The sequence below is a fragment of the Balaenoptera borealis genome (genome assembly GCF_965194805.1).
Source record: "Balaenoptera borealis genome assembly, chromosome: 14".
Classification (NCBI taxonomy): Eukaryota; Metazoa; Chordata; class Mammalia; order Artiodactyla; family Balaenopteridae; genus Balaenoptera; species Balaenoptera borealis.
In genome coordinates, this window is record NC_138875.1 from 56,932,929 (window position 1) to 56,959,597 (window position 26,669).

The following is a 26,669-nucleotide window of genomic DNA, read 5'->3' on the forward strand; positions in this document are numbered from 1 at the left end:
TGGCTCAGAGCACAGTACCCCAGTACTGACATATAATGAGAAAGTTATTTCCATTTCAATTCTCTTACAATCCATTGAGTTTAGTCAAAGCAGAAACGTCTCTGCTTATTGATGGTATGTTTTTAAATCTCTTTTTTGCTTTTCCTCCCTTTTAAGCAGGCTTCAGCAGACACAGCATCTACCTAAGTGATTAACTTCTTTTGTTTTGCTTATTCTTAGTTTCATGGTTAACTTCTGTTGGAGGCAAGGCAAGTGGGAGTGACATCAAACTTCTTTTGAAAAAGATAATGTATTTAAACTGAAAATGAGTCTACTTGTAAAAAAATGTTAAGTAAAAAAATAACACCAGGAGAAGCAGATGTGGCAAAAATCATGATGGTGGTATACAAATGATGGATGTTTGGAAAACGGTGGCATACAGCTAATGCTCGGTAATTGTTAATTTAATGGATAAATGGACCTCTCTCACATCTCCCCTTTTCTTTTGACTTCTCTAACTTCCACGCCAGATCTGGCTCTGTCTCTAGTTTGTATGACGACAATGATCTCCTATTCTGAGCTCTATTCCTGCCTCTAGCCTCTGCTCAGCTCCGCCATGCGCAAGCCTCACCTACTCACAAACGTTCCATGGCTCCTTCTTGCTTATAAAGCCTTGACTTCAGACATTCAAGATCCTTGATAACCTTGCTCAAATCTATTTTCCAAACGCATCAGCCCAAGCTCCTCTGCATAAACTGTGTAGGTACTTGTTATTCCTACAATATGCTTGGTATCTTCTTGGCCTGAAGACTCTAAGTGGAAAACCCTCAGATTCCTACTTATCTTTTAAGACCCATTCCAACTCTCCTCCCTCCATGAAGCCCTCTTTGTTCATTCCATCCGGGGGTGATCTGCCTCTTCTCTGAGCTCTTACAGCACTTTGCTGTATGTGTACATTATATTTAAGGTATTCATTCAGTGTTTTCCTAAGTGCCCTGTTTTCTCTTTCGGATTGCAGGCTCTCGGAAGGCAAGAGCCAGTTCTTAGGCATCTTTCTGCCCCCGCCCTATTTTTGTTGACTGAATACCTTACCGACTGAAATTAATAAATAAATGGGGATATCTGGGAATATGCCGAAGTAAGGAAATGCAGAAAATCAGCGCACTGCTTACTCCACTGAGTAAATGCAAACTCAGCAGAAGGGAAAGCTCACTAAGAATTTGTATGTGGCAATTCAGCCAATTTGTCTAAATCTGCCTCCTTTAAAAAAATGATATGTAATAATATTAAAAATAATTTTTCCAATGAACATTATTTATTCAATATAATCTAGTCCAAATCTTTCCATTTTAGAGGCAAGAAAATTGAGATAACACTATGAATATAATATATGGACATATATAAACTTATATATGACCAGCCCAGAGTTCACACTGCAAATATGCACAGGGAAAAATGGCCCGTTGGTTCTTTGCAGAATGTGTTTCAAATCGCAGAGGAATCACACCCTTTAAAATTCCCTTAACCTAGATACAGCCATAAACAATAAGAGCCGTATTCGTACTACGTGGCCTGCTCCTCTGGGTCTGATATTGTTGGCTGTTTATAGGAACACTGGGCTCGTTACGCTCACCATTCCTTCCAGGTGGAGTGATATTATCACGGAACACATTTCAAAGAAAATCCTTGTATAATAGCTGCCTCTGACCTTTAATTGTTGCTTTGTTTCATACCAGATGCCTCATCAGGAAAACAGCGATCCTGAAATGGCAGAGGTAACATTAAGTAACATTCGTATGTCAAGAACTATTCAGCAAAAAACACACAAGACAAAAAAAAAGAGATTATCCTGTGGCTGACTGTTGGACTTAGTGAAATTTTACTGACATGATTTCCCAGAGAGATGGGCGCCTTTTACAAGGAAACACCAGTAATAAAGCCTACAACTCTGAGCTGGAGGAAAAGTTTTCCTTCCTGACCCTCATCTGGTGAGAATTCCCTTTCGCTCCACTTTATACCAACAGAATTGAGGGGATCCACTCTCAGGCACAGCGTTTAGGTTACGTGTTGACAAATTCTCTCAGTAACCAAAGGCTGTGAAGGATGACATATGAGATCAGAATCCTTTTGCAGGGTGCTACCCAGACAGATGCTAAACAGGGCATCTTGCTCCATAGTCATGGGACTCAGCAGTGCAGGGTAAGATGGAGAACAGACTTGGGTTGCTCTGGGGTCAACAGTGGTAATATGGTCCAGTAGGTGGCACTAGACCTGGTGAAATCTACAAACACTGCAGCAATGCTGGCTTGGCTTCAGAATGACCTCAAACTTTAAGGAAATGTAATTTTAGGAATTTTATTTATTCTTCTGGAGTCCTCAAGCTTGGGGTTAAGCCAAGGTTAGGCTGGGCCTCTGAGGATGCTGATGGAAAAATGGAGTCCGTGGATTTCATCTGGTCCTGCCTCCAAACTTCAGTGTATAGAGTCAGACCGTAATGGCATTGATCATATGCATTCTTGGAGCTGCCATTCAGTGAGTTTTCAGTGATGATTAAACAATTCATTCAAATTGGGAGAAAATGCACTTGATATTTTTATAGTTTAACCACTTAATGAATCAGCACTTGAGGAAGAGACAGACCTCATAATTAAAGCAAAGCTGTCAAGACTAAATATTTTGTTCTTACAAAAGAGTATAATTTCTATAATTCTTAGCTGTTAATGCATTTAATGTTAGTCACTCCTTAAAAAGACTTGAGATTAGTCTTTCAAGATACACTTTGGTTCTTGCTCACTTATCCCTTGCACATAAAATAAAAGAGGAATAAAAACATGAGCCTTATTCACTTGGTAGATAGAGGTAAATGCGTTTTCTGGACAAATTCTGTACATGAATTTGCAAGGTTTCTTGGTAAAAAGACCCAACTCTGTTATTCTTTATTATTATTCACTCCTAGTACCATCTTTAATCTCTGTTCCATTTTCTCTGGATAGTCTCATCACTGACATTATAAAAATAAATCAAGAGAGTTGAAATGTATATGCATCAAGGGAGGGACCAAAGAACTAATAGAGATAATTTGGAAATCACTTCTACCAATACAAATATTGTACACAATTTTTTAAGTAATTGTAGTTTATTGGTGGTCATTTCTTTTTTTTTTTTTTTTAATTTATTTATTTATGGCTGTGTTGGGTCTTCATTTCTGTGGGAGGGCTTTCTCTAGTTGTGGCAAGTGGGGGCCACCCTTCATCACGGTGCGCGGGCCTCTCATTGTCGTGGCCTCTCTTGTTGCGGAGCACAGGCTCCAGACACGCAGGCTCAGTAGTTGTGGCTCACGGGCCTAGTTGCTCCGCGGCATGTGGGATCTTCCCAGACCAGGGCTCGAACCCGTGTCTCCTGCATTAGCAGGCAGATTCTCAACCACTGCGCCACCAGGGAAGCCCCGGTGGTCATTTCTTGGTGCCAGGGAAAACATCAAAAGGAGGTTCTGCTAACAACATTATAAATCAACTATACTCTAATAAAAATTAAAAAATAAAAAAGAAGATTCTGGTAAATTTCCATACCCTACCTGACTTTGTTCAAGCTTTTGTCTTTTAAAAATAATCCCCATTGCTTCTCTGGCCATTTCCGATACCTTGTTTGTTAAAAGCCTCAATTAGCCAACGATGTAGGCTAGGGAATTTGGAGATAGAAAGGACCACAGAAATAGCTGGGCTAGAACTTCCCCAAAGTTGTTTTCCGTGGATCTCTAATCCTGAGAGAGATTCTATGAGGAAAAAAAGAAAAGAAAAAAAGAGGGATTTGGTGCAATATATTTGGGGGAAGCTGGCTATTATATCCTCTTTTTAGACATTCACAAACCCTTTAGCCTATTAAAGGCTGTGAAGTTTTTCAGTAAAGAAACCTTTTAAACATTTTTACCCCAGCATTTTGTAAAACTGTCTGGTCACTGAATCTTTTGAAGACTACCTCTTGCATAGCACAGGGAGATCAGCTCAGTGCTTTGTGACCACCTAGAGGGGTGGGATAGAGAGGGTGGGAGGGAAACGCAAGAGGGAGGAGATATGGGGATATATGTATACATATAGCTGATTCACTTTGTTATACAGCAGAAACTAACATACCATTGTAAAGCAGTTATACTCCAATAAAGATGTTAAAAAAAAAAAAAAGACTACCTCTTGCCATTTTTCAGAATGATCATCCTGCAGAGCAGACCTGAGGAATCGGGGGTGGGGGGATGCCAAGTCCCCCATTTCACGGAAGAAGAAACTGAGCACAATTCACCCCTTTTCCACCTAAACCACGTTGACCCACGAGAACTTTGGGTGAGTATGGACAATAGGATTCGAAGCTGAAGAGGACTTAGTCTAGCTTCATTAAAAAAAAAAAAGAAAAACAAAAAAAAAATTTAAAAAACCTTGAACTCTAGGAAGTTTACTTGATTTACGCAAAGTCACGAATGAAGCAGTGTCCGTGTCTAGAATCTAGAATTTCCTCACTTCCGCTTTCTCCTTCCCCCATCAAAAAGTGCTCTTTTCGCTACATGAGGACATTTTTCTGAAATTATCATACCTTGAGTTTTGCTTTATCTTAGGGTGAATCTTTTTTCTTAGTGCACCAGAAACCCTTTTCACAAAACACCTAACTCGCTTCCCAGCTTAATGGACCCTCTTCATCCTCTCTGGAGAAACAGCTAGGCTGCCCACGGCACAGGGAACGCTCACACTATCAAGCTACTTTAGAGCTTTTCTAGACTTTTCCTCAAATCTATTTATGTCAGTCTAACATGGCATTACGATTACTTAGTTCAATTAAGTATTACAAAGAGTGTTGAACTATGAGTGCAGAAAAGCCATTTCTCTAAAATCTCTTCAAAAAAGAGTTTAAAGAAATTGTTTCTCTTTCAATTTAGAAAGCTTTGTGAAGGTTGACAAGACAAACTGTTGTTAAAAATTGCTGCCAAAGTAGTTGTGGGTGAGACAAGTGTAAATCATGGAAAAAATAATGACAGTTTAGAAGGATGCTGCGTTCAGATGGTTTTGCACATCCCAACCTAAAGAAAACCGAAACCAGAATTTGTAGGTAATACGTCATGAATGTGGCTCACGTAGGAACGACGGCTTGGAACTTCAATCAACAGATTCATTTAAAAAAAGGCCTTGATGCCTCATGAAAGGTTAGTGAATGAATAACCATTTACATGTTTTAAGTCAAAACTAAATGGTTTTTTTTCATATGATATCACTTGTATGTGGAATCTAAAATATGACACAAATGAACTTATCTACGAAACAGAAATAGACAGATATAGAGAACAGACTTATGGTTGCCAAGGCGGAGAGGGAGTGGGGGAGGGATGGATTGGGAGTTTAGGATTAGCAGGTGCAAACTATTATATATAAAATGGGTAAACAACAAGGTCCTACTGTATAACACAGGAAACTATATTCAAAATTCTATTATAAACCATAATGGAAAAGAATATGAAAAAGAATGTGTGTGTGTATACACACACACACACACACACACACACACACACATATAACTGAATCACTTTGCTGTATAGCAGAAATTAACACAACATTGTAAATCAACTATGCTTCAATAAAAGAAATTTAAACAAACAAACAAAAAACCCCACAAAGGAATTCAATTTATATTGGAGTCACCAGGAAGACTTCTCAGAAGTGACGCTTAAACTGAGAGCTGAAGGATAAGTAGGGACAAACTCAGCAAAGAAGCGAGGGAAAAGATGTGCAAAGGCTGTTTGGTAGGAGGGAGCATGGCAAGTCTAAGGAATTGAAAGAAAGCCAAAGTGGCTGGAAGACGGAGAGTGGAGGAGGTATAACAATGGGATATGAGACAATAATAGGGTAATTTATGCAATTATATTCAGAGTTATAGTTACTTTGGCCTCTAAAGCAAAACTACGGTGTAGACTATAGCAGTAAAATAAATGACAAAGTGTGTAGTATGTTCCTCTCTCATCCCAGATTAAGTTGCTTTTCATACTTTGTACTCTGATTCTGGTCCAGCTACTTTTGCTTTCTCTTATATACCTGGCCTCCACGCCTGCACCTTGCATATCAGCTGTTGTTTTCAGTGTTTTACTTTTTTTTTTTTTTAACATCTTTATTGGAGTATAATTGCTCAAACCTAAATGTTTGAGGGCAGCGTTTTTAAATGACTCTTTGCTTTATCTAGCCTTGTAAAATAGGTGACTACCAGTATAAACAAATCAAACAGTTTAGAGGGATTGTTATTGTGCGTCTAGGCATTAAAAAAATACTTATTTAAAGTGCTAGGAAACTGCCACATTCCTGTGTGGCAGGTTAAAATTTCGAATTGCTCTGTGTTGTATTTTCTCTCTCTTGATTCCCTGGCTCCTCTGACCATTAAAACTAGGCGAGGGTGAAGCTAATGGGCCCAGGGTAGGAAGGACAGAAGGGGACACAGAGAAAGCAGGAATGAAAACGTCCTCAGCTCAGAAGGGGTCATTAGGAATGTCTTGACTGGACACTGAGGGGACCAGACACAGGAGGGAGAAAAGCCAGACACAGGAGAGTCTACAACGCTTAGAGTACAGTTTACAAAATAAATCCGAGAGGAGAGAGCTTGAAGGGTGATTCTACGGAAGTGTTTTCTTACTGGAAAAGCCAGAGATAGCAGAGATAAAAGATCTTATTGGGACACCAGAGAGTTTAAAAGGTGACAGAATGAGAGACCAGAGTTTCTTTTTTTTTTTTTTTCAATTCAATAGCATTTATTGGGCACTGTAAGATGCAAGAAAAGGCCCTCATGATTCAATGTTGATTAAGACATAGCCCAAGCACTCAAGACAGATTAACATTTAAACGACTAATAGCAATAGCATAGAACAGATATTGTATTCGCCATTTGATAGATGGAGCTCCAGTCTCCAAGGGATAGATGTCTAAGTGGTGATGTCCAGTGGCTGGAAAGAAGTGCCTGATTTCCAAAAGAGACATCGTGATTTAATACAGTTGCTCAAAATATAGCTTAGGAATCAATTCTAGCAAAGGTTCTTTCCCAAAGAGAAAATGTAAAGCAAAAAGAACAGTATGCTAAAGGTGGAGCCCAGAAGCAGATTCTTGAAATCTGAGACCAGAGTTTCTGATCCTTTATTGACAGTAGAAAAAATAGAGTTTACTTCTTGATCCACTATATAAAAAAAAGAAATACAGCAAATGTTCTCTTCTAGTTGACCCTATCCTATTGGCTCCCATGTAATTTAAAAATGCTGGCTGTGAACACTAAATTATTTCTTGACCTACAGTTTAGAAAACAGTGTGTAAAAAAAGACCAGTGTGAAGTCAGGGAGTGTGGTGTCTCCAGCTCTGTTCTTTCTCGAGATTGTTTTGGCTCTTCGGGGTCTTTTGTGTTTCCAGACAGATTTGGAAAGGAGGCTCACCTCTCACCCTATCAACCCCTAGGGTCGAAACCTGGCGTGGGCTCAGGTGAGACAGGCCTGGGAGCGTCACAGATCTCTGCCTGCATCCCACGCTTGGAAAGATGGCAAGCCTACTAGGGAGGCCTCGTAGGTTTGATTCACGCTGGGATTGGTGAGGGTCCAGGGCTGACTCGGTGGACGGGTGACCTCAGAGAGCCCCTCCCTCCCTAGCCCGGGGGAGGAAGGAACAGGGTTGAGTAGTTGCAGAAGTGCTGAAAGGACCAGAGGCCCGAGGTGCGGGCGGGGAGGACACAGGTGCTCCCACTTCATGACCAGAGGCTGCGGTGCGGACCACAGGTGTTAGCAACACTTGATAGCACGGAGGCCCCGAGGGCCGGGGAGAAGACGCCAAGGAGGAGGAGAAGGAGGAGGCAGCCCCGCGTGGGACGCTGCGTAAGCCTCCCCGCGTGAAGAAAGAACACCTCATTTGACCAAATCTCTCTCTAAAAGAGAGAACCTCACGCAGCGTGACTGTTAACTTTCACGGCGCAAGTATCCCAAGTTCTCTATCTGGACTGGAGCCGGGGGTCTCAAAGGTAAGCTTAATTTACTCGCAGCAAAGAAGAAAAAGTTACGTTCCTGCACACGTGATGTGTAAGGGCAGATTTTAAACCTGATATACCTGCATGAAAGAGTTTTGGGTGTATGAAAGCCACACGTAGTTCCTACTTTTTTTTGATTATTTTTTAAAAATTTTTTAAGTTCCTACTGTTTTTTAACACTTAACTCGGTGCCAGTGTTCTAGACACTGTACTGAACATTGAGTCAGACGTAAATCCCTGTTCGTTTGGCTCACGGGCAAAATGAGAACACAATATACAAAGAGTGTGATGGGAAACAGGTTAGATGCGTGGTTATGAATGTGACATAATTAGGAAGTACGAATAAAAAATCTCCTGACGTGTTATTTAGGGGTAACTTACATGGGACGAAAGCTGTGCCCTCCTAAGTCATTGATTAAACATCTCAGAAGGAGTGTATAACTATCGAATTTTGCTCTTAACTCTGGCTGTGATTCAGGATCGTCAGCGGCACCCTTGAGAAAAGATTTCGGCCCCCCCCACTCGTGAAAACCTGGGGTTTGGCCTGGCCGTCTGTTTTTTCAGAATGTTCCCTTGGCGATTCTGCTGTGCTGTTCCCATTGGTAGCCACTGCCATGGAAGGTTATGTTGTTTTTTTTAAGAGAGTCTCTATTTATGCCTGATTATTCTTTTATGTGGCATTCGTAAGAGGGGAGGCAACATTTAGGCTATCTCACAAATATGATTTCTCAGTGAGAAAATATCCTTAAACAGAATGTTATCATGTAGCATCCAATTTTGCATTAATTAGCATACACTTTTAATAAACTTTGTGAAAAGTAACTTACAAAAATGTGTTTGAAGCGTCATGCTAGGGACAGCGTATTCCTAAATCTTGAACGATAAATTTTGTCTGAGGCGAAGGTCTGGATATTTTAGTTTTTAAGATGCTTGAGCCACAGTCACGGGTGCCTCACTGATTTTGTTCTTCATAGTTCGGGTGGCAAGGTGTGTGTGTTGAGGAAATTCTAGCTTGAGTTGCTGAAATCAGTAGATGCAAAGCGTATTATCTAAAAATAGGTGGTGGTGTTTGGTTAGAATATGGACTTTTAAGTTAGAAATGAACTTCTGTCTGCTTGGAAAAATCTCAGTAACAGTGATAATTCTATACTCAAGACCACCTGGCTGCTTGTTTACTGCGACGATAGCCTTTTGCTATACAAGGCAAAGGGCAGTGGTAGAAGTTCTGGCTTAAACAGCTGAAAGCAATTGCTGAAGATCTTTGCTAAGTGAGGTTCTTTTTTTTATGTCATTAAAACTTTTTTATTGTGATAGAATACACATATAAAATTTACCATCTTGAACATTTTTTAAGTACACAGTTTAGTAGTGTTTGGTATATTTACGTTGTTGTGAAACAGACCTCCAGAACCTTTTCATCTGGCAGCACTGAAACGCTATAGCAATTCGACAACTCCCCCTTGCCCTCTCCCCCAAGCCCCCTCCCCCCAACCTCCATTCTATTCTCTTTATTTATAAATTCGACTACTTTAGATGCCTCATGTAAGTGGAATCATACAGTATTCGTCTTTTTATGGCCGGCTTATTTCACTTAGTATAAGGTCCTCAAGGTTCATCCATTTAGTAGCATGTGACTGAAATTTTCGACTGCAGGCAAGACTTCTGAAGTCATAGCTTCCAGGTTTTTAGCACCTAAGTTTTCTCATTCAAGACCTGAGATCACATAAACCAAATGGCTGGATGGAAGTTGAGGTTTAGTCCTTGACTAGTCATAAGTTCATCTGTACTTTCGTATTAAATTCATGTCATGGGTTACATCACCTTGATGGACCATTAACTGCAACTTGTATTCTCAGGCTGAGTTTTAAAAGAGACCAGCTGTCTAGAGGTGACACCTAATGAACCCTGGATGCTAGTTTGCTATTACTGACCATGGATCTTTTCCTGCTTTTGATTTCTTTTTATTAGTGATAATTACTTCTATTTCACTGGGAGAGTGGTTGAATAAAAAAAGAAAACACTTGGAACTGCAAAACTTTATAGGTTTCTCTTTCTCTTGGTTCTTCCAAGTAGACAGTGTTAATCGTGGGTAAATTCCTTGAACAGCAAGGACCATACGTCTCCATTTTTGCCGTCTCTTTGGTGTACGGCACACAGAAGGTGTTCACTTATTGACTGCCTGCCTGAGACACCTTCTGTGTATATTCACTTTTCTATTTACCTAGAATCCTGGAAAACTCTATGAGAAGTATATAGCCCATACATGATTTTCTCTTGCCTAGATATCTAACTATGGTATGTTCAAGTGGTTTTGAGTTTTCTAGAAGAAATACTTTTTCCTCCTATTTCTAAGCCTCCTATTTTTAAGTTAAGTTCAAGGCTTATATTGACAAACTTCAGCTTTCTTGATCCAGCATTATTTCTGATGGGTTTAATGAGAGGTTCTTGAGAATGCCCTTCTGGTGGCCAAGGAACGGGAAGAAATCATTTGCTATTCTTTTACAGTTAAAAACTTTTTACAGATTACCTAGTATTCCTAGCTAATATTAAGGAATCATTAAAATATCTTTCCAATGAGAATGTGCATTATCATGTCATTATTCAAATCGTAAAGAGTCCCCAGGGCAGTAATTGGAAGATGTTATCTGTTATCAGCAGGACAGCTTTCTCTCCATACCCCCGTTTTCAAAGAAGTGAAAATGTAATGTGTTTGCTGGCAGTTTCGATGTTGGTATGATCCACCACAAGTGATTTTAAGACAAGGCACGCAGAGTTGGGTTTGGCTTTAAAAAAGAAAGTCAAGAAGTTCCAGACCAAAAATTTCATCCATTAAAACCTACTGTTTCCTATCAGCCAAAATTCAAACTGGATAACAACTTAGAACAAAACATAACCTTTGGGTAAGTGACCTCAGGTGGACTAAGGTTTTTACTGCCTTCTTAGTGGACTCTAGAGCAATGAAAACTCTATAAATAACTCCCTAGAATAAGGCAAAATTGGTGATTAGAAATCACTGCCATCTGCTAGCGCCTGCCGCCTTGGCAGCATCTGGGGGCCGTCAATGGTGAAGCGGGATCCATTGCCAGCCTCAATGAAGTGATTCACCTCCTCTCCCGGATAGAAATAAAGGATTGAGAAGGGATGCCTCATTTTCTAAATATATGAAAATATTGAAGAAAATTAGAATAGGAATCTTTCTGATGTCATCAGTAGTGTCTAAAAACCGTGAATGCTAACAAAAGCCTGGGTGGAGGTGGGAGAATTTCTGCAAAACCTGCGAGGATGATTGCTTGCTGGGAATTAGAAGGAGTCAGAGTTCTAATCCTGGTTTTGGTGCACGAATTTGCTTGAGGATAAGACATTGAAACCCTCCCGAGTTTAATTTCTCCAGCTGTGAGCTGAGAAAGCCCTGGCTTAATTAGGCGAGTACAAATAGAGCAAATAGGTAAGTCCTACTAGAAAGTTCTGGATGGTAAATGCCTACCAGGTCAAATGGCTCTCTCTCTGAAGACAAAGAAAAGTTTACTGGGCACCTAGTTTTGAGTCCATTTGGGCCACATTCCTTGTTTTACATGAACTATGCAGGCCTCTAGGATGAAGCCTGGATCTTACACATACCTGATTTTTCTCAGCACAGTGGTTGGCTTACAGTACTCAGTGTTTGTGGAACTGAATCGATTTTGCATAAATTATCTCATACAAATTAGGGAAAAAATTTTTTCTGATGGTAGGTGAAGAGGATGATGGTAGTAATCATGCAAAGAAGGTCAAGATTGGATCCTTATGAAAAAGGATAGTATGACTGAATTTCCCTTCATTTTATTTTTGTATTTTAAAAAGATTTTATTGAAGTATAGTTGATTTGCAGTGTTGTGTTAATTTCTGCTGTACAGCAAAGTGATTCAGTTATACCTATATATATTATTTTTCATATTCTTTTCCATTATGGTTTATCACAGGATATTGAATACAGTTCTCTGTGCTATACAGTAGGACCTTGTTGTTTATCCATCCTATACATAATAGTTTGCATCCGCTAATCTCAAACTCCCAGCCCTTCCCTCCCTCACACCCCCTCCCCCTTGGCGACCACAAGTCTGTTCTCTATGTCTGTGAGTCTGTTTCTGTTTCGTACATAGCTTCATTTGTGTTATACTTTAGATTACACGTGTAAGTGATATCATATGGTACTGATGTTTGTCTTTCTCTTTCTGACTTACTTAATATGATAATCTCCAGGTCCATCCATGCTGCTGCAAACGGCATTATTTCTGAATTTCCCTTCATTTTCTAAGGTGATCAGGAGAAATGTATTCCCCACACACTGTCAGTAGATGGATTCGAACTCAGAATAAGTAGGAAGTTGCTCACCTTCAAGATGTCCAGTGACTAGAGGATTGCTCACGGTGGGGTATACAGTGACATGGCATGTGATAGCTCACTGGATCACCTGGCAAGGAAATGACATAAATTTTCAACCCTACAACACGGCAACCTAATGAGCTGAGTAATGGCTCCTCGGTGAAATATTTAGCCAGAACTGAAGTAAATCCTGATTCCTTTTACTGAATCATAGCACTTCCCTTGCCTCTTTGGCAGCCCAGCTGCAGAAGGAGAGGTTAATTGATAACGTCTACTTAGCTGCTCCAGGCTCAGCCTATGCCAGGGGTTGAAAATGTACTTAATGCCAAATTAGTATCTTTGTGTAAGGTCAATGGTAGTTTGTTCTCAAAGAGGACCTGGACCTGCCGCATCCGTATCACCTGGGACCTTGTTAAAGATGCAGATTCTCAGACCCCAGGCTTAGTGAATCAAGCCGTTTAAACAAGTGCTTCAGGTGATTCTGATACCTGCTGATGTTTTGAAACCCCTGATCTCTGATACTTAATACTCTGATGCACAACTAAGGCCCACTTTGATTCAGAAAATAAAATATTACATTCCATATGAACTTGGATATTGAAACTTCAACAAGCCAAAATTGAACTTCTTGTACTCCTAATAGCTCTAGCGCTTTACCTAATGTGGCCCATCTTTCAGGGTGGGGGGCAACTTCAGTTCACACCAGTCACTGTGGCCCGAGCACCTGCTTCATATAAAGCTCGGCACTGGATGCCGAGGGGCTGTCGGGTGGCATGAAGGAATCAGACGAGCTCTTTCCTTCCAGGGTCTTACAATCAACTGGGGGTATTTTTAAATTTATTTAAAAATTTTTTATTTTACATTGGCGTATAGTTGATTTACAATGTTGTTAGGTTCAGGTGTACAATAAAGTGATTCAGTTATACATATCCATATATCTATTTAAATGCATAAACACATAATATAAATATACAGCATCGCATAAGCTCCCTGGAGAAATGCAAAGCCAGGGAGGGGACAGGGGTTGAGCTCAAACAGAAACAGGTGGTGCCGTGGGATGCCGGTGAGCCCGGCCAAGCCAAGGCGAGCCCCCTTTCTGTGCCCTTGTTTCTTTGCTTCTAGAACAGTCTGAGGTGGGGCTAGAATTGGATTTGGAAAGGCCCCTTGCTGACTTGGAGGGGTTGGGAGTTGGGGGAAGCTGAGTCGGGGCAACTCTGTTTTCTCTTCTGCTTTCACCAGAACAGCAGCTTGTGTCTGTTTGTCTATCAGACCCCAGTGTAAGTTTTTGTTTGGAAACAAAAAGTTTCACAGCTGAAGACAAAGTAATCCCCAGACTCAATGATGTCAGGTTTGTTCCAGCTCTGCAGTTCTGTGGCCTCTACTTCTCTATAAGGTTCTGGGAGAACTCAGTAGTAGGAAGAGGCACCCTGAATTATTTGAGGGAGATTGTTATGGAACTACAAGGTGAAATAATATTCCTGTCAAACACAGCTTCTGTTTATTACTCAAAGTGGGATATAAAAGTAGTGAATTCCTGAATTTTCCTTAAGAGGCATATAATTACTTTTTCTGTTTTCTATCCTGATTTAAGAACAGAGAATGACTTCTATGGCAGGACTGAAATACAGACCCTTTTGGACTTGGACCAAAATTTCAAAAGAGATCAAAATCTCAACTGAAGGAAGAAAAATTTCATAGAGTTCAAGTTCTCATTATTTCTCCTTAAACTAAATTCCCCTCTTCAGTTAGTCTATTCATGAATAATCAGTGACTGAAATTATGTTCCCTCCCTAATCCACTGCCATATGTCTTGCTAGCTTAAAACCATTATAATAAAGATGACACTTTTTCCTCAAGCAGAAACCAAGAGAGTAGTACGCAGTAAATGACAAATGGGAAATGCATAGCTAGTTTGGACTGGAAAACTTATGTTTTACTTTCATAGCAATTTACCAACTCCGTCTTAATTAAAAGCCCTTCCAACGCTCACTATGGCTTCTTTTAAAAAAGAGTTTTTTTTTTTTTTTTTTTTTTGGCTGTGCTGCATGGCATTCGGAATCTTAGCTCCCTGACCAGGGATTGAACCCGTAACCCGTGCCTCACTGCAGTGTAAGTGGGGAGCCCTAACCGCTGGACCGCCAGGGGAGTCCCTAAAAAAGAATTTTAATAGTTTTATTATAAGCTGAGTGTAATAAGCTCAGCTATGACAATTATGTACAAGAATAACTGAGAATACTTAAAGCACACGGAATGAGCCGCAGTCAGAGGCCTTGGCAGCGAACCTCATAGAGACCTGGTAGAAAGATGCCAAGTCTCTGCACCAGAGCTCAGGGAAGAAGTAGCCCCCGTTAGGACCTAAGGAGGTGATCAAGAAGATTAAAAAGGAACCAAGAAAATTGGAAAGGAAAAGAAACAAAGATGGAAACTGCTAGTTGCAACTGAAAAAGGCATTTTAGAACCGAATCTCAAACAGAAGATGTGATTGACCCGTTCTTAGGAATGCTTTTGTAAGCTTGGAGAGTTTCAAAATCAACTAAGCCTTTGATTTTTGAAAATAACGATCACAAGGAGGAAGAAAAGATAAGGAAAACAGCAGACCAGCCCAGAACGGGCTACTTCTGAAATACCAGTTACAGTTGGATGCAATATTTGTAAATTCTTTCTGTTGGGAGAATGTCATTATTGAAGACATTTTGCTGCCTTTAGAAAGAAGAGTGAGCTCTGACAAGTCTGAGACCTTCGGTGAGAAGAAACGTCAATGAAAACAGAAAAGTCCCTGCTCTCTATTATAGCAAGATGCCCAACAGCCTGTAGAAATGATGCTGCACCAAACCATATCGCCCTTGTTCAAGTGAGCTAATTAGAAACCCCAGAGATATCCGTAGACTTATAGCCAAACATCTGAGAGCTTGACTAGCTCCCCGTGCTGTCCACCATGGAATATGTTCAACTTGCTGGAAACTTGTCTGGTGCTAAATAGCCCAAGGACAGTGACGTTGCCTGAGAGACACCCACGGTCACGGCTGCACCAGCCAAATCTGCTTGTGCCCCTGTGCCTTCCCGGAGAACAGAGGAGCATATGGAACGTTCGGGATCCTTGACATCTGTCGAGAGTGGGCAAGCTGGCACATGCATTGCCAATCTGCACCGATGCTTGGGAGATGATAATTTCCATAGTGAGGGTCTGCTGCCCTCAGATAAGAACAGTTTTCAGATGGGGACGGGGAGAAGCCACGAAACAGAAACAACTCTTGTTCTTCTCTCAGATCTACCCCAAGCTCTCATGGGTTAATCGATAGAACTTTGAGGGGAGAAAATCCTTACACCCTGCTTAGTTTGTCCTGAGCTTGAACATTCATTCACATGCTATAGAATATCATCATCACATTACTGTAAATAATAACGACATTTACTGAACTGCTGCTCAGAAACTCTTCCCTTTAACTTCTAAGAACTTGCACTGTGTGATATCCTCACGAGTGAAACTGAGACCTGTGGACCACTCTTCCATATCTACCTGTGTTCCTGACAAGTAAGGTATGAAAATGGCAGGGACCTCCCTGGTGGTCCGGTGGTTAGGACTCTGTGTTGCCACAGTAGGGGGCACGGGTTCGTTTCCTGGCTGGGGAACTAAGATCCCACAAGGTGTGCACGCGGCCAAAAAAGAAAAAAGAAAAGAAAATGGCAGTGAAAATTAATTTTATTAAAAAAACCCCGGAATTCTGACCTTTCTAGCATCGTCCTTTATCACTCTGAAAATCTTACCTTTTCTCCTAACTTGGACCAACATCTACAAAATGAAACAATACAAAACATACAGTTAATATGACTACCCTATGTAAGGAGATGGATGGTCCAATGAGGTTACCATGATAGTTTCCGGTTCAAAACTTGTCCAAACTTATCACTGTGTATGTTGAAACTCCAGAGTTATTCTTTCAGCCTGTCTGCCAACAGTTTATTTATTCAGCAGGATACCCTGAAAGACTAAATGTCTGTTTCAGATGCCCTGTTTAAGTTCTTTATATATTCCAACTCATCAAATCCTATTAAGAATTCTACAGTGTAGGTATTATTAATGTCCCCCTTTTACAAATGAGGAAAGTGTGGCACAAAGAAACAGGATAATTTACCCCCAAGTAATACAGATTGTAAACGGTGGGGGCCAGGAGACCAGTGAAGAAAGGCTGGCTCTGGGGTCTGTGTTTGTAACCACTAGGCAACACTGCCTCCCCCTAATCTAGGAGCTGATGCTTGCAGAGGGGTGGGAGGAACTAGTTGGTCACTGCAGTGGGGAGTGTGGATGCAGGAGAGGGTAGGATGGGTGGAAGGAGCATAGAAGCTGTTTGCAGTGCACTGTAGTGAACTGCCCAGAGAATGGCTGCAGTGTCCATTAGAGAGGCAGGGGTTTGCATTCGGGGCTGAAGGACTTGCAGACAGGGGGCAGCAGCATGCTGCCTTTGCGCCAGTAGATAAGAACCAGAAGAAGCCGGAGGTCAGTCTAAGAGTGATGGCTGCAGTCCAAGGAGCCTAATATCTTTCTCCATCATTGTTATCTTTATGTCCTCATTTCTGGAACAGTCACCTAAATATTTTACATCATATAATAGAGTAACGAGCGACACTAGTATTTATAAATGTGGACGTTCGTCAAGTCATTAGACATATACCTGGCCAATCTCAAGGGTCTGCCCCATTCACCTGTCATTAGCTACTAAATAAATGGTGGCATAAGTAAGAAAAGACTTGGGCTTTGACAGTCGTTGAGCATATTCTGGGTGGTTCTTAAAGCAGCATTTTGTACGTAAGGATATGGAGTAAATACTCTGCTACAGTAAATAATAATCACACTAAACTTATATTGTGAAAATTGTGTATATGGGAAAGTCAGTACGTGGGGAGAAAGGGAAAATGTCGGATAACAACATCACAGTGAACAAATAACACATTCTCCCTCAGACTGAGGATATGGGATTGTGGTGGTAGCACGAATTGTGGGAAGAAGGTAAAAAAAGGAAATCAGGTTCAAGGAGCTTGCTTCCCCTCCCCGCCACCTTTAAGCTGCCTTAAAGAGGAAGGAAACACTTTTACGGGTTTTCTCGTGTCTGACAAGGGGGAGAGGGTCTGGTAGAGAAGGAAGTGCTGGGATATTAACATTCTGAAGGATGGAGATGCTGCTGGCATGTCTGTGTTGTCCTGGTTCCTCTCAATCATCTCTGTTCAAGCTGAGCTGTGAGACATGCCTTACCTGTTATTACCGGGCTCTTGGACCGGCTGTGTGCTTTCTTGTTGTTGCTTAAATATCATGTCTGTTGCTACGAAAATGAAGCACTCCTGACGAAGGTTTGAAATACACACGCTGGCTACAGGAGACATTGGCATGCAGAATAATTCTCGTTTTGAGCGCATCTACGTCAAAGCAGTCACTTCATCTCTCTGAGCCTCAGTTTCTTTGAAATAAGCAATGCTCTGTTAGATGTTTTCCAGGCTCTCTGCAGCCTCGAAGAGTCAGTGGGAAGTGACTAAACAACCGGCCTAACACAGGCATTAAAGGGGGAAAAGTAATCAAATGACATTCAGGGACTGTATCTCAGAAGTTTTGATTCAGGAACTAGAGGTGCAGCCCGTTAGGCCATTAAATATGTTTCTGGAGCCCTTCCCCCACACATTTTCTCTGCTGAAAGCATGGTTTCTACCAGGGTTACGGTTGCTCCAGGGACTGGCATTCAGAGAGGAGACTGCCGTTCCTCGGGGGGACAAGGGCAGGAAGGGAACATGGAAGGAGGAGAACCAGCGGGTGTCTATTGAAATAGAAGGAGCAGTGATGGTGCCCTGAACTGCTGGTGGTGGAGGGCTGGAAAGGAAGGGGCGGATGGAAGGAAAATGGAGGAACTGAATTGAGGAGGAAGGCAGGGCTCAGAAAAGGAGTGGCAGGCAGCACTTGGGGGTCCCAACCATTCAGCACAGGTGCTTACAGGTTTCCAAGAGTGAAGCGCAGGCCAGCTATGCAAAGGGATGGAGGAAACATTTGGATAATCTAAGACATGCACAGCCCAGTGAGAGTTTGGCCAAGATAACACACATGCCGTGTCAAAGATTCCTGAACGTAGAGTTGATCCACTAGCAAGATTGCTGAAGGCCTGACCCCTTCTCTGGTCCTCGGTTTCACAAGCATCTTGAGTAATTTTAATCTCCTTGGTAGGCTCTTGGGAAAGACCTGCAATTCCCACATCTCACATCCTTAGCTTTGTTTGAAGGTTCCCCTTGGCAAATCTGTATCACTTCCTTGGGAGTTATTAAGGGAACGCCATACCATCCACTGATGTTACCAAGTTTTCATGTTCAAGGGTATCTCACTGCAATGCATCAGGGGAAGACTGGAGATTCCCGATGGGTTTAATTGGGAGTTAAGGCTGGAGAGTTAGGTTCAGGCTAGACTGGGAATGACTTTACGTTTTTAAGTTAGTGGATTGATAAGGGGGAGCTACTGATGGTTTCTGCACAAGGGGTACCACAGTCATCGTACTGCTTTACCAAGTTTATATGGAGGCAGTGGAAAAATGGATCCATTAAAGTAGGGTTCTTGAGTCATGCTATCAAATAGGAACCTGCTGAAATGTACTTAGATATAAGGCGATACAATTGTAATAGCCACTGTGATATGCCAGGCACGGTGCTAAATAAAGTGCTTGACCTGTATTATCTCACTTAATCCTTACAGCAACGCTACAATGTTATCACTTTCATTTTCCAGAAGTATACATAGAAGCTCAGGAAATCTAGGGCACTTGCCTAAGGCCACACAGCTAGTAAGTGACAAAGCCAGCTTTGAACCAAGACCCATCTGATTTCAAACCTGTGCTCAGAACCAGTAAACTAAGAAAATGACACTAATAAGGAAGAGCTGGTGTAAGACCCACTGTGAAATAGTGGGCATATGGTTAGATAAAGCTGCCTGGGAGGGGAGAGTCATTGCCTGATGATTTTCTGCAGATGTTATGAGCCTGAGAAAAGAAATCTTCCTTTTTACATCAGTCACTTTGAACGTAAGAAGGAATTCACAAACGCTTGGAGGCAGAACTAGTAGGATGGGATCGATCTGTCATGCTGGCTGCTCTCACCATTCCTCTGATGGGTTGGTTCTAAGCCAGGCTACCACTGAGTTCACTGAAATTGCAATGCATCACTTTCAAGTTTCTTTTTTTAAAAAATTTTTATTGGAGTATAGTTGATTTACAATGTTGTGTTAGTTTCAGGTGTACAGCAAAGTGAATCAGTTATTCATACACGTATATCCACTCTTTTAGATTCTTTTCCCATATAGGTCATTACAGAGTATTGAGTTCCCTGTGCTACACAGTAGGTCCTTATTAGTTACCTATTTTATATATAGTAGTGTGTATATGTCAATCCCAGTCTCCCAATTTATCCCTCCCCCGCTTTCCCCCTGGTAACCATAAGATTGTTTTCTACATCTTTAACTCTATTTTTGTTTTGTAAATAAGTCCATTTGTACCATTTTTTTAGATTCCACATATAAGTGATATCATATGATAGTTGTCCTTCTCTGCCTGACTTACTTCACTCAGTATGATAATCTCTAGGTCCATCCATGTTGCTGCAAATGGCATTATTTCATTCTTTTTTATGGCTGAGTAATAGTCCATTGTGTATATGCACCACATCTTTATCCATTCCTCTGTCCTTTATCCATTCCATTTAGGTTGCTTCCATGTCCTGGCTATTGTAAATAGTGCTGCGATGAACATTGGGTTGCATGTATCTTTCTGAATTATGGTTTTCTTCGGATATATGCCCAGGAGTGGGATTGCTGGATCATATGGTAGCTCTATTTTTAGTTTTTTAAAGAACCTTCATACTGTTCTCCATAGTGGCTGCACCAATTTACATTCCCACCAACAGTGCAGGAGGGTAACCCTTTTCTTCACACCCTCTCCAGCATTTATTGTTTGTAGATTTTTTGATGATGGCCATTCTGACAGGTGTGAGGTGATACTTCACTGTAGTTTTGATTTGCATTTCTCTAATAATCAGTGATGTTGAGCATCTTTTCATGTGCTTTTTGGCCATCTGTATGTCTTCTTTGGAGAAATGTCTATTTAGATCTTCCACCCATTTTTTGATTGGGTTGTTTGGTTTTTTTGTTATTGATCTGCACGAGCTATTTGTATATTTTGGAGATTAATCCCTTGTCAGTTGCTTTGTTTGCAAATATTTTCTCCCATTCTGTAGGTTGTCTTTTTGTTTTGTTTATGGTTTCCTTTGCTGTGCAAAAGCTTTTGGGTTTAATTAGGTCCCATTTGTTTATTTTTGTTTTTATTTTCATTACTCTAGGAGGTGGGTCAAAAGATCTTGCTGTGATTTATGTCACAGAGTGTTCTGCCTATGTTTTCCTCTAAGAGTTTTATAGTATCTGGCCTTATATTTAGGTCGTTAATCCATTTTGAGTTTATTTTTGTGCATGGTGTTAGGGAGTGTTCTAATTTCATTCTTTTACATGTACCTGTCCAGTTTTCCCAGCACCACTTACTGAAGAGACTGTCTTTTTTTTTTTTTAACTTTAATTAATTAATTAATTTATTTATTTTATTTTTGGCTGTGTTGGGTCTTCGTTTTTTCTGTGCGAGGGCTTTCTCTAGTTGTGGCAAGCGGGGGCCACTCTTCATCGCGGTGCGCGGGCCTCTCTTGTTGCGGAGCACAGGCTCCAGATGCGCAGGCTCAGTAATTGTGGCTCACGGGCCCAGTTGCTCCGCGGCATGTGGGATCTTCCCAGACCAGGGCTCGAACCCGTGTCCCCTGCATTAGCAGGCAGATTCTCAACCACTGCGCCACCAGGGAAGTCCGAGACTGTCTTTTCTCCATTGTATATCCTTGCCTCCTTTGTCATGGATTAGTTGACCATCGGTGCGTGGGTTTATCTCTGGGCTTTCTAACCTGTTCCATTGATCTATATTTCTGATTTTTGTGCCTCAGTTTCAAGTTTTTACCTTCCTTCTGCCACCACCTGGCGTGACCAATTTAGGCACCATTTCTTTCCCAGGGTATACTGAGTGCTGCCTACTGCCACATACCTCACCCTTCAACTTTTCCTTGATAGCTATGAAATGAATGTTTGTGTTGTGTTGTATTGGACTTTCATTTAGACCATGGCTCACTCCACCCCACCCAAGGAGACATGTCAAAGTATCCACGAAGCAATGTCTATTGATGTAGGAGGTCTTGTTGACCAGATAGCAATCAATAGTCATGCCCTCTTTCAAGGATGAGATCACTTCTTGTCAATTGCTTCCCCTTCCCAACAGTTTTCCTGAATGGTGAGTGCTACATTCTGACTCATACGAGTAATTTTATGCCAGTTTTCTACATTCCTCTGGCGAAAATGAAACTTTCAGTGCTGATAACTGCTAGAAAGGATTATTAATTTTTTGCCCGGCAACTACAGCCTTAACCATTAAAAATTCAACTTGTAAGTTTATAAAACTGTCGTTCTGCTACACTTATAGTCACTGTGTGGTAAAAGGGATTATTTAATTTCCTAATATACTGATGCAATTTGGATTGATTCTATAGCTCAACAGGAGTAGAAAGCATTTTCAGGGAAGCATTCTTTTATGATCCACAAATGAAAGAAAATTAAACTAGGAACTCTGATAACTGCTGTCTTGTTCTAGCTTTGCCATTTCCAATCTGGGTAATATTGGGCAAGATCATTCAGTACTCTGAGACACAGTTTCCCCAATTATATAATGGGAAGACTACTTCAGTGTAATGCAAGAGTTTGAGAAAAAAAATATGGAAGTGTGTGCACACATTGTTTCTCTGTGCACAGTGGAAACATTATCACGAGAGAAACTTAGTGTCTGCAATTCCTACACAATTGAGAAAGCATGAGTTTAGAGTCAGAAGATACAGGTTTGAAGCTTGGGTCTATCAATTTCTATGAGTGTGCATTTGAGAATGTTATTAAAGTTGAATTTTTTTGCTTAAAAAAAAAGCAGGGGGTGGTTAGTAGGAGAGGATTGTTGAGACGATAGAATAAAAATGCTTGCCAAACCACACTGTAAAGTGTAAAGTAATGTCAATGTCAGAATAAATAGAACAGCTCAAGTACGCCTTTCTTAAGGGTCATAAGGACGTGCAGCTGGTAAATTAAATAGCTCAGAGGCTACTACCTCCTTCCCTAGTTTCTGAGCCCTGCTATGGGGGTGAACAGTCCCAGTTCACTGGTCAGCATCAAAACCGTTCACCAGTAACTGGAGTTAACTGTAATAAAATCTACTTCGGACTTGATGAGGGTAGGTGACTGTGGTCCCTAGGAGGAGGTAATGCCCAGCAGAGAGTTGGATTCAAGGTTCTGGAGCTCAGAAGAGTTCTCTATTGAGAGATCTAGATTTGGAAATAAAGACATCTTGTTACTGGTTTTTTCTTCTGTTTGTTTTGCTACCTTTTGATTATACTCTAAGATATCACCTAAAATCTGCTCTTGAGTTGTAAATGGGAGTTCAAAATACATCATCCTTGAGCAAAGTGGTCTGGTGGCATTTACCTTACATAAACCTGTTTCTTGTTGTATTTACATTTAGTGACAGATTCGTGGGATTTTTTTTTCTTTCACTTTTAAGATTCCAAAGAATGTGTCATCTTCAAATGCAGAAATTTTAGTTTGCACTACCTCTGTTAGTACCCCTAACAGTAGTGTGTCTATGCTGAGAAGTGCCCATCTATCTCTAACTTAGATGTGAAGGCTGAGCACTGTTTTTAACCCTGAGCAAGTCACTTTCAGGCCCTGGCCTCTCCTGTTACAGCCCTGGCATTCCCGGAGTTGTCATAACTCAAATTTTAACGTGCTCTTTTAAGACTAATGTGTAAGGAAAAAACAATATTATGAAAATAAACTCTTTTGGTATAAGAAATTTAGCCAGAAAATCACACAGGCCAATAGGGCTCATACATTTAAAGACTTTCATACTCCAGGACATATGGATCTAAGTAAAATATAGTTTATTTTCAGAGCTACAAGTATAGAGAAGAGCAAAGCAATAAAGCTCAGATTGTTCTCCTGCATTAATTAGATTCAGGAAAAAAAAACAACCCAAGTAACTTGTGAATACAGTACTTTGACTATCTTTAGGCTAAAGACCAAAGAAGAAAAAAAAAAACCCAGAAACTAAAACAAAAGAAATCCCACCTAGACAAATACTGTTTCAGTACATAGGTTTGTTTTTCTGCAGAGAGGTGGGACAGCAATTCGGAAAGATACTTTCTGTGTGTTCGCGGATTGATCACATAAGTAAGCGTGCTGTGTCTGGAGGTGGCCGTGTTCCTCACTGTCACAGGAAATGCAAGAGCCAACACTGTTGCTGGATTGACATCCGAGATAACAGTGTAAAGCAGGGTTTCTCGACTTCAGCACTACTGACATTTTGGGTCAGATAATTCTTCGTTGTGAGGGGCTGTCCTGTGCTTTGTAGGATATTTAGCAGTAACTGTGGCCTCTGCTTAGTAGATGGGAGTAGTACCCACCCCCCCCACCCCAGCTCTGACAGCCAGAATTGTCTGCAGACATTGCCAAATGTCCCTTGGGGGCAAAATCTCCCTGGTGGAGAACCACTGGTCTAAGCGAATGGTTTCTAATAGATGTAGATAGAGGTGTGTGTGTGTGCGTGTGCACGTGCACACACACACATATTTCCTAGTTCTACTGAGAGGACTTGGAAGCAGTGACACCACTGTAGCCACGAGTACCTCCAGCACCCACATCTTGGGTTCTAACTACCATTCTTGACTAAAAGGAATCAGGGCTCCTTGGGGAAATGGCTTCTCTAAAATCCAATACTGGGGCTGGGAAAACATAAGATGATCCTGGAACTTCTTGTTATGTCGTAAAGTAAGGAAAAGCTCAAGAAACATTGGGAAATATCAAATGTCACAGGAGTTTACTTGAAGGTGCTCCCTCTGACCAAATCTGGGGCAGAAAAACTTGAGCAGCAAAATGAATAGAATTGAATAAAATAAGTATATACAGTCCATGCTAAATAAATGAGAGCTCTTTTTTTTACAGTAGACTATCAACTAATGAATCTAGAAATGATGATGATTCTATCATTAGAAGATCACATAGGCTGGTTAATAACGGATTCAGGCAAGAATAATTAATAGATGCTAAAAGCAGGGGGCGAGAGTGGATGAGTAACAGTGTATTTACATCTTAAAATTTTGGGGAAAACCAATGGCTTGATTGAAGGGCATATTATTCTTGTATAAATGCCTTTATTGAAAGATTGAAAGAACTCTAAATTATGGTACATTCCATATTCAAATGAGCATATATAATTATACTTATCAGCATCAGTGCCTAGAAAAATAAATATTTGAATGAATGATGTACCCCATTAAGTATGATAAATGGCTGTTACGTCAGTGTAAGAATCATAAATGTGCCATTGTGACATAGGAGGAAAGCAGCCAGTTGCAATTTTCTTAGCCTAAATAAATGTTTATTACATCATCTGAGAAGTTTTAAATGTTAGGCCTTCAGCTATGCATATGATTTAGCGTTTTGATGCTGAAAAAAACCATTTCTACTAGTGAGATAAGGAAGGCAAAATTGAATTGTTCTTTTACATTCATTGTCTTTTAATATGAAGTTCACTGGAGTAAACTGATGGGATACCAGCTGGTGAATCTGTTAAGGAAGGCAAATTGTAACAGGTACATGGTACATTAGGTCATTAAGCAGTATGAATTCATTTTAAAAATGTTAGAATCATTTAGGTTTGTACTGGTACATCAGTAAAAGAGTTTCTCCCCATTAGGATATTTTTCACAAAGCTGAGATGATCTGACTCGCAGACCAGTTACGTACAGAAGACGACCTTGGAGATAGACCTGCTTAGGGATTTTCCCCTCCTACATGGCCTCCCCCCACCCACCCCTGCCATTGGTGGTTTCTCTACATCCTCACTAAGCAGCTCATGGTCCTGTGTGTGAAGTTTTTGGACCTCCCCTCCCTCCCACCCCATCCACGTCACCATTTTCCCTGCTTCTTCATGGCATCCATCTGTACCATCTTCTATTTGTATTTGTGTCCAGCACAGCAACTGGCTCCCAAGAGGTTTTTTGAGCTTATCTGACGATAAGGACGTAATACAGTTTTTCATTGTTAAGAAGCTAGGCATCCAGCTTTTGGAATGAGACCTTTTGACAACTCCCTGGGCAGTTAAGTTGTTGAGCATTTCTCCTTGGAGGAGCATTTGAACACAGAGGCATATTTCTCACATCAGTCATATGCTCAAAGTCCATTGTGCTCCTTAAAAATATTCTTAAAGAGGCAGGAAAGGAGGTTGGAGTTAAGTGCTCTAATTATTTTCAACAAAAATGAATAGAGAAGTAAAGGGATACATGAATAATACTTAATAATGATGATGATAATAGTTGGCTTGTATATGGAACTTACTACCATCTCAAGTCATAGTTGGCTTGTATATGGAACCATGCATCATTCAGGCATGGTTCCAAGTCCTTCAGATACAAAAGCTTATGGAACCTTGATGACAATACTGTGGAGTAGGTACAATGATCCCCCCACTTTCAGATGAAGAAATAGAGCCACGAAAAGGTTAAATAATTTGTTCAAGGTAAGAAAGCTGGTAAATCTTGGAAACAGGGCCAAATACAAGGGGCTGGTGCCAGAGTGTGGGCCCTCACCCACCCACTCTTCTCCATCTATGCCTTCTGATTTCCATGTACAATTTTCTTTTCTTGTTCTTTTGGATGATTTCATTTACAATTAAAAAAAAATTTTGTTATGAATATTTAATTTTATTAACACATTTTGTATGTTAACATGTATTCTATTTTTGAGATAAATATTAATGTAATAATTACATAAGGAATCTTATTTTAGCGGTCCACTTTGTTATTTTTTATTGAAGTATAGTTGATTTTCAATGTTAGTTTCAGATGTACAGCAAAGTGATTCAGTTATACATATCTATTCTTTTTCAGATTCTTTTCCCATATAGGTTATTACAAAATATTGAATATAGTTCCCTGTGATATATAGCAGGTCCTTATTGGTTATGCATTTTATATATAGTACTGTGTATATGTTAATCCCAAACTCCTAATTTATCCCTCCCCCCCTTTCCCATTTGGTAACCATAAGTTTGTTTTCTATGTCTGTGGGTCTATTTCTGTTTTGTAAATAAGTTCATTTGTATCATTTTTTTTTAGATCCCACATATAAGTAATATCATATGATATTTGTTTTTCTCTGACTTCAC

At 40.6% G+C, this 26,669-nt stretch overlaps 1 protein-coding gene across 7 annotated transcripts in view; it reads right to left on the reverse strand.

Annotated features, from left to right (window-relative positions):
• DLGAP1 (DLG associated protein 1) overlaps positions 1–26,669 on the reverse strand; it is an 856,539-nt gene that overhangs the window by 346,158 nt on the left and 483,712 nt on the right. The window contains exon 1 of one of the 7 annotated variants that reach the window (XM_082353529.1): positions 1,613–3,128. The exons of the other annotated variants lie outside the window; for them this stretch is intronic. The gene's annotated coding sequence lies outside the window, so the exon portion shown is untranslated. Of the gene's footprint in view, positions 1–1,612; positions 3,129–26,669 lie in introns of those variants that run through there. 7 annotated transcript variants of the gene reach the window in all.